The sequence below is a fragment of the Eschscholzia californica genome, unplaced genomic scaffold (genome assembly GCF_041429995.1).
Source record: "Eschscholzia californica isolate CP2 unplaced genomic scaffold, dmEscCali1.0.p SCAF_6, whole genome shotgun sequence".
NCBI lineage: Eukaryota > Viridiplantae > Streptophyta > Magnoliopsida > Ranunculales > Papaveraceae > Eschscholzia > Eschscholzia californica.
The window spans coordinates 5,384,139-5,392,911 of record NW_028238483.1 but is presented as its reverse complement, the minus strand read 5'-3'; the positions used below and the strand labels follow the sequence as shown (position 1 = coordinate 5,392,911).

Sequence of the window (8,773 nt, the reverse complement as noted above, 5' to 3'; positions counted from 1 at the left end):
AACAACACACTTTTCGGAATGGTCGAATAGGGTTACATTGTTCCGTGATTCGCGATTTTATCAGCTTTGAAGTTGCCCTCTCTAGGTAGGTGGGAGTATCGAATGCCTTTGAGTGTCGTTTCTAGAAGTCGAATTTGAGCTATAATTGCCATCGATTGCCATTGAACATGTTGGTGCTGAAGGTTAATGTAATCGATAATGTTTTTATTATCACTTTCGATGCAGAGATATTCCATTTTGTTTCTTGCCGCCCATTTGATGCCGCATAAAATTGCTTTTGCTTCACATTCTTATGCATTTCTTCCTTGATAGTGGCTGCCATAATTATGATAAATTTGCTTTGAGTGTCATGTGCGATAATTCCTATCCTTGCGAAAGAACAGTATAGGAAGGTGAAGAAAAAGCAGCACTTCATAGAGTTTTGTAGGCTCGTATGCATGAAATCAAGAAACTACCTCTGGAAGGAGATTCCATCAACATTAACAACTTTTTGAATGGCTTCCCAAGCATGATTTTGGACAGCAAACCATGCTCTTAAAGAGATAAAACAACAAATCTCTTCTTTTGATAGTATTAGTTTTTTTATGTTAATAGGAAGTACAATGGCCCAACCAACTCGCTTGCTATTAGCATAAGAAAATCAGGTCTAACGCACTCTACTTGTATTCTTAACTGCTCTCTCTCATCATAACATCCTTGTAACTAACTTTGTTTTTTAATCAATACTTGTGTTTGTCTTAAAAAAATCATTATGTTGGGTCTAATAACTCGAAAAATAGCCAACAACTGGTAACCTAGTTGGTCAGTGCATCTACTCTGCAATGCGGATGTCACATATTCGATCCCATGGAAGTGCAAATCTAGAAATATTGAACTTAGGTATAAATAAAGTAGTATTTGTGGGCTTTAAGGCCATTTCATTTCGTTAGTTTTAGGCCATTTAATTTCGTCGAATTTGTCAGTTATCGTGCTTACCACGTCGATACGATTTATCAATGCCTTTCTAATGACTATTGTAGTCAGTCTTTAAAAAAAACTCGAAAAAGATGTTTTTTTTTAAGTATTGTTAATAAATGTGATGTTAAAAAATATTATTAACTCGACGCTGAAAAAAATAATAATTATAAAATAAAATAACAATTTCTTTGGAAAAAAATTTAGCGAAAAATCTTTAAATAATAAATAAAAAAAATTTCTTCTCACCACAAACAAGAGATAAATATTTTTATCTCTTATTAGGAAGAAGAGAGTTTTTTTTTCTCCAATAGTTTACACTTATATTTTCTTGTTTATATATAAGTGTTATTTAGCAATTTAAGACATATTTTAGTTAGTTATTTTGTCCGATATTTTTATCAAGCAAAATGAAGTTTTTGTATAGTAAGATCTCTTTTTTTTTGTCCCTGTTTCGACGTAAGCAATTTATTCATGAGGTTGTGCCATGTGGGGAGGGGATGCTGACATTAGATTTTTGTTAAACAAGAAAATATTTCAGGATGTAAATTTTTAAGTGGAGTATTCCTATGTTACCGACAGTGTTATTCCGTCGGCAATAACCTTCATTTTTGCAGTTAATTCTTTTTGTCTTTTTTCAGCTTCCTCTCCTAACTGTTACCACCATATCTTCTCCACGTCTGTAAAATTCATCGACAAACTGTCGTTATCGGTGACCTTTAATTTTTTTTTTCAAATTTTTTTTCCTCCCTCATCCTCCGACCATTTCCATCGACAATTGTTGTGCACTTCTTTCATACTAAAAATGGACAATGGTGTTAATTATGAAATTGAGAGAAGTGCACTTGTTTTCCCGCAAGTGCACGGTGTTTAGTTGTAGTACATTCAATGGCAAATCCGGGTACGTCGAACCCAAGGGAGCTATGGTTAAAATGATGAGAAAGTGAAAACAATTTGTTAGTATATATATATATATATATATAATATATATATATATATATTATATATATATATATAATAGGGTACGTACTACTATAATATATAAAGGGAGAAAGTCTATAAAGCAATCAAATACAACATGGGTAATAATCACACTCCACTTACAATATTATTTAGGTGGTATAACTGACCATTTATAATAGATATAAATAAAGAAAGATAAGATTACACTAAAGAAAAATTAATACGACGTGGATAATTGCTATACTCCACCCATAGATGTTAGTAAGTTAGAAGTCCTTCAAATGGTCCAAGTAAATCTTCTTTCTTTGTCAATATTGCTTTGTAATCCATGGAGAAAGACTTTTATAGGCATTAAAGGAGTGTGCAAAGAAGGGGTGTTGAAGTACTAAAGATCACAAGCTAACTTGAGTCCAAAGAAAATTTTGAGATGTTTTTTTTTTAGGAACTTACCTTAAATTAACAACTTCTAAAGAGAGATTTATCTTTCAATGATTTATAATTATGATGTGGGTCTTGAAGGTATGGGGATCCTATACCATTGCATGGAATAATTTTCTATCTCTTAGTATTTCAAATTTTATTTTCATAAACAAGTTAAAACTGTCTAGTTTTCTTGTTTTGAACAAACCATAGTTAAATAAAATCTCTTGTTTCAAAAGAGATAATACTTTAGCGATTTTCGTACTACACGGCTCATGAGATACACCAAAATAAGGTTGCTCCACCGCATACTTTGACGGTTGAAAGGAACGTCAGTCAACTCTAATTTTAATTACTTTGACGGGTGGAAATTCACTGAAAGAGATGTTATTTGTATTGAGTTCAAAAGAGGGTTTGTGAAGTAAAAGACTTTGATGAAATGTGTTTCCAAAATATTGTACGGAAAGTTGATATGGATGCACCATAAAACAACTTTTCTTACATAAAACTTTTTAAAACCGAAACATGGAAAAACAAAATATTTATGACAAAATCTTAAGTTACTTGAAAATGTGAATTTAAAAGTATGAAAATTATTCCTTCATGATATTATCACCCCATAACCTCAAGTATGAAACTTAGCTTTCCATTAAATTGTAGAGTACTTCATTAATTTGACTCATGTTGTAACAAACTTGAAAGTAGCTAAAGAAGAAGAACTTTGGAAAGAATTAAACTTATGATAAGAGATTTTTCTTTCAAATGTGGTGTGTCTTACACATGAAATGAGAGTGGCTATTTATAGCCAATTTACAACAACAAGTAGTACAAATCTTACTCATCTCAATAGTATGCAGATAACACCTTATTTAATGCCATGTTTTTTTTACTTGATAAATTTACTTTTACTACTATTTTCTACCAGTTAACTCATATTCACTATATCTTATTTTTTTCACCAAAGTAGTTGTATTTTTACTACAACTTTTTTGTTTAAACTAAATCACCACCATTTGCGGTAATCTTCATTTGCTTATGATGAGCAATTTAATTCACTTGTCTATTTGGCGGTACAACGTCTTCATTAAGTAGATTTTTGGTAGATTTAACAACTTTATGTGTCTTCCGTTATTATCTGCAAAATATTCACTACAACAGAGCATTAATAACTAGTATGGACTAACATTAAGTATTTTTAGTTGTATTTTGTACACTTTTCAGTGTACAACACACCTCCAAACCTACTTTTTGGTAGTCCTCAAGCAAAATAAAATAAACCTAACTCATTTTCGCAGGCATCACGATTACACTTAGCATGTGTAATAAGTCGTTAAACCACTAGATTACCCAAGTGGACGAGTTGTGTCTCGTGAGGGTTTACAGCGAATATACCCACAAAATTCTAAATTTACATATATATACATGAATGCATTAGATGAAAGATCTACCAATAAAGTCAGTGTTATTAAAAAAATAAGAAAGAACTTAAAAAAATTCCTAACGTAATTCATAGAATTCATGCATGCATCATAAGTCAATCAGATGGAATAATTTATGAACAAGCTATCACCATAAACCTAACGAGTCTAATCAATACTTGATTCTAAATCTAGCTAACTGTCTAGGATTACGAGAGATGTAGATGTTCACTTTACTACCTCATGGGTTTTATCTGTGATGTTCTAGCTTACTCGTGTTTTTTTTGTAATGTCCGAAACGAAGCACCAATACAAACATGTTGTTTTTTTTATACAAATAGCCATAACAAGAGGCAACCCTTCCCCAACATACCTAGTCTAATTCATAAGTTGTTATTCCTTTTTTTTCGTCTTCTTCTTTTCAACAAACCATATGAACAAGTTAGTCAAGATTCATTTTTCTTTCACAAACCTTTCTGTTCATGGTAATCAAGAGACATACTCTGTTCGTCAAATGATTTAAAACATATGCATGGTAAAATTTCAGGGTCTAAGTTATGCATTTTTTTTAGATCTCTGATGAATAAATAAAACTACTACTAACATGAGATCTAGTTACGCATTCACGATATATATATATATATATAAGTTTAAAGCATTATTGAATAATTTGTAAATTTCCAAATGATAAATAAAAGCACGATGAAGATTAAGATAACGCACCAGGAAATTTCTGCTATGAATTCTGCAACATGATCTCTTGGAAGTGGTTCATCTTCTTGCTCATTTCTCTGACTTTGGATACTGTGATTTCTTCTTCTCTCCATCTGTTGATTATGGTCAAAAAATTTGAAATATTTTTGCTCTCTGAGGAAGAAGAAATTGTGAGAATGTCTTGGAATTTCTTCACTTAAATAGAGGAAAGAAGAAGGTGAGTCATAATGAGGAATTCAAATTCAAGATCTTGAATCTCTGCAAATCAATTTTCAACATTTTGCCTCTATGTGTATAATTTTAAAACAGGAGAACAATTCAGGGGTAATTCCCAGCAGACATGTGAGAGGCGTAATGAATAGAATTTTGAAAACTTCGTTGAGTAAGATTTTGAATCTTGATCCACTAAAACTTCTTGGAAACGATTTCTTTCGTATTCTTTATTATATATATATTATTTATTTATTTTACCACTGTTGAATACCTCCCCCAAACTTGAGTCTCACGTTGTCCTCGACGTGGAAATAACGATGGGGTTGTTCGTAGCTTTGTAACAATACATATGAGTCGTCGATTTAACTTAACGTTGCCTTTCCACATAAATTTAGCAAGAGTACGAACATCTTGGTGAATTCTCTAGAAGAATAATTCCTAGATCGTCATCAAGTTGGTGGTTGAAACCCAAATTTCCCTCTAGACTTGACGAAGAAAGAGGAATAGCTTGATGACGTGGTGGCCATGTATCTCGGATACAATTAGTGAGAGTGTGTGCCATTGCTATTAGAGACAACTTCTTCCACGATTCTTTTTTGACATCGAATGCTTGCACATGATTCAGAAGTTTTGTGATTAGCACTGGGAGTATTATCTTATGCTTATTAGTTCGCCATGCATCAATTATAGAGCGGATTAAGAAACAATTGATACAAATAGCACGAGTCTTTCTTTGTAAGTCAACTATAAATTCAACATGTCGGTTGAAGATTCGGGTTAACTTAGCAGTACCGAATACGTTGCTACATAACCATTGATGAAAGACAACTTGATTAATACACAACACTTGGGGGCTAAGACTTCTAGATGTGCTACAAATCGGTGTGTATGTTCCCGTAAGTTCTGTTAGGTTAACTGCGCTCCTGTAAGATGGTTCGTGAAAGTGAAACAAAGAAGGTATTCCGTAATATTTCCAATAACATCTGGTGTGATTATGAGTGTAATTCCCCGCTAATTAACGACTACGAAGTCGTTGGGACAATTAACTTCCGTAATTACATTGTAGAATTCTCTTACAATATTGGGCAATATATAGTGTCCTCATCGTAGAACAGAGCATTCCATCCTCGAGCTTTAAGTTCGTCGTAGTAATACGCACCAAATACAGGATCTTCGAACAAAGCGTGGAATGGTTGTTCATGAGTCAAGCTTGTGAAAGAAGTCATGAATAAGAAGCTGGATTTATTGCACGAGTATTTAAACAAAGTGAGAATCATCTCATACATAGATTGCACTGGGGGACACAAATCTTGCTAACACTGCAGTTCACAGAAGGTGACTATTAATTGTCATGTCATCTCTCTCTTTTCTCCTTTTCTTTTTTAACTTGTGATAATCACTTGGACTACTCTCCCAAAAAATTCGGGTCTGGATTGGTTCCCAAAAAGCGCTAAATTTAATGTCTTCGGCCAGACATATTATCTCAATTCCATGAAGGTTTAGTATCTCTTTGCCAAGTTCTTTTGGAGTCTACTTCAGCACGCGACGAACAATAATAAACATGGAAGGAACATATTTCAACCAACTGTAGCAATCCAGGACAGGTTTCAACTTCACAACGCTTACACCACCCTAGTCGCTTAGCTTTTCTGTGTCGGGCAAAAGAAGATTTTCCTTCCCCCGAATCTCGCATTTAAAGGAGGACATCTTTCTGTATATGTTGAGGTAATCGAGCCCAATAGCTTAACATAGATTGATTGTTGGGAACCCAAACCAACCTAGTGCCCTTCTGACCGGAGCTGGGTACTGGATCCATTTTTCTTCAGCCAGTAAGAAGTTTTGGGCTAGTCCTTCCTTCGTTTAAAACCACCAAAATAAAGAGCAGAGTTAACCGTCATTACTGGACAGGGCTAGGTTAGTCTGCACACAACACACAAAATGATTCAATTAGAAGATTTAATTCTTTACATATATGTTGGTTCTTCTAAGAGAATATCTTACACATCACGACTTCGTAGCTCGAGAAAAGGTTTAACCCGTTGACCATTGACTTTGAAGATGTTACCAGTGTTTGGATTCTCTAATTCAACAACTCCGTGCTCAAAGACAGATTTCACAATGTAAGGTCCCGACCATCGTGATTTCAATTTTCCAGGATGTAAATGAAGCCTAGAATTATACAAAAGTACCTTTTGAGCAGGTTCGAATGTGCGTCTCAAAATAGATTTATCATGAAATATTTTCATTCAATTTTTGTAAATTTTATTGCTCTAATAGGCTTCATTTCGAATCTCCTCCAGTTCAGACAGCTGTAATTTCCAGTGTTGTCCAGCTTTACTCATTTCAAAGTTTAAGTTTTTAATGGCCCAATAAGCTCTATGTTCTACTTCAACTTGTAAATGACAAGATTTACCGTAGACCAATCTATAAGGAGACATATCAATCGAAGTCTTAAATGCCGTGCAGTAGGCCCATAAAGCATCATGCAAATGCAGTGACCAGTCTTTTCGGTCTGGTCGCGCTGTTTTATCTAAGATTTGTTTGATCTCGCGATTTGATATTTCAACTTGGCCAATAGTTTGTGGATGATATGGTGTTGCCACCTTATGAGTGATGGAGTATCTTTTCATCAGTTTTTCAAAAAATTTATTACAAAAATGTGATCCTCCATCACTAATCACTGCTCGTGGTGTACCAAATATAGCAAAAATATTTTCTTTTAGAAATTTCAACACAACTTTATGATCATTGGTTTTTGTTGGAGTTGCTTTTAGCCATTTTGAAACATAATCAACAACAACGAGGATATAGTTATATCCAAAAGAGGGAGGAAATGGCCCATAAAATCAATATCCTAAACATCAAAGAGCTCCACGATTAGGATTGGGTTAAGGGGCATCATATTTCTACGAGTAATACCTCTCATTCGCTGGAACCTGTTACACGATTTACAATAATCAAAACTGTCTTTAAAAAGTGTTGGCCAGTAAAAACCACATTGTAAGATTTTTGCAGTTGTTTTCTTTGCATTAAAATGACCTCCACACGCGTCATCGTGACAAAAGGAGATGATGTCATAAAATTCTGCGTTTGGTACGCATCTCCTAATGACTTGATCGGCACAGTGTTTAAACAGATAAGGATCATCTCAGAAAAATCTTTTTTACTTCATGTAAAAACTTTTCTCGATCATTCTTATTCTAGTGAGATGGACTTTCTCCTACTGCCAAATAATTGACAATATCAGCATAACAAGGTAGTTCAGATACAACCATAAGTTGTTCATCAGGAAATGCTTCATTTATAGGTTCATTGACTATAGACGATCCAACTATTAATCATGACAGGTGGTCAGCTACCACATTGTCTGTACCTTTTTTATCTCGAATATCTATGTCAAACTCTTGTAACAAGAGGATCCATCTAATTAGCCGTGATTTTGCATCTTTCTTTGCAAACAGGTACTTAACATCGGCATGGTCAGTGTAGACTATGATTTTAGAACCTAGAAGGTAAGGGCGAACTTTTTCCAAAGCAAATACTACAGCCAATAACTCTTTTTCAATGGTAGAGTAGTTTAGCTGTGCATCAGAGAGAGTTCTACTTGCATAGTAGATGACATGAGGTCTTTTTATCAATTCTTTGTCCTAAGACAGCTCCTATAGCATAATCTGACGCATCACACATTATTTCAAATGGAAAATTCCAATCAGGGGGTTGGATTATTGGAGCAAATGTAAGCTCATTTTGAAGTGTTGTGAACGCCTTCTCACATGTTTCATCAAACACAAACAACACCTCTTTTGAAAGTAGATGACACAAAGGTTTTGAAACTTTACTGAAGTCTTTGATGAACCTTCGATAAAAACATGCATGTCTCAAATATGATCGAATCTCTTTTACCGTCTTTGGGCTAGGTAACCCAGATATAATTTCTATCTTTGCTTTATCGACCTCCATGTCTTTTGAAGAAGTGACATGGCTAAGGACAATTCCCCTTTTTACCATAAAATGACATTTTTCCCAATTAAGTACTAAGTTGCTTTCGTTGCATCTGAGTAACACAAGAGATAAATGATTAATACATTCAT

At 34.0% G+C, this 8,773-nt stretch overlaps 1 long non-coding RNA gene across 1 annotated transcript; it reads right to left on the bottom strand.

Annotated features, from left to right (window-relative positions):
* Positions 1–3,074: 3,074 nt before the first annotated feature.
* On the bottom strand, positions 3,075–4,759 carry LOC147530963 (uncharacterized). The gene is made up of 2 exons (XR_015227201.1): positions 4,479–4,759; positions 3,075–3,472 (listed from the first exon to the last, which is right to left on the bottom strand). It is a non-coding gene; the product is annotated as an uncharacterized LOC147530963 (long non-coding RNA).
* Between the last annotated feature and the right edge of the window lie 4,014 nt (positions 4,760–8,773).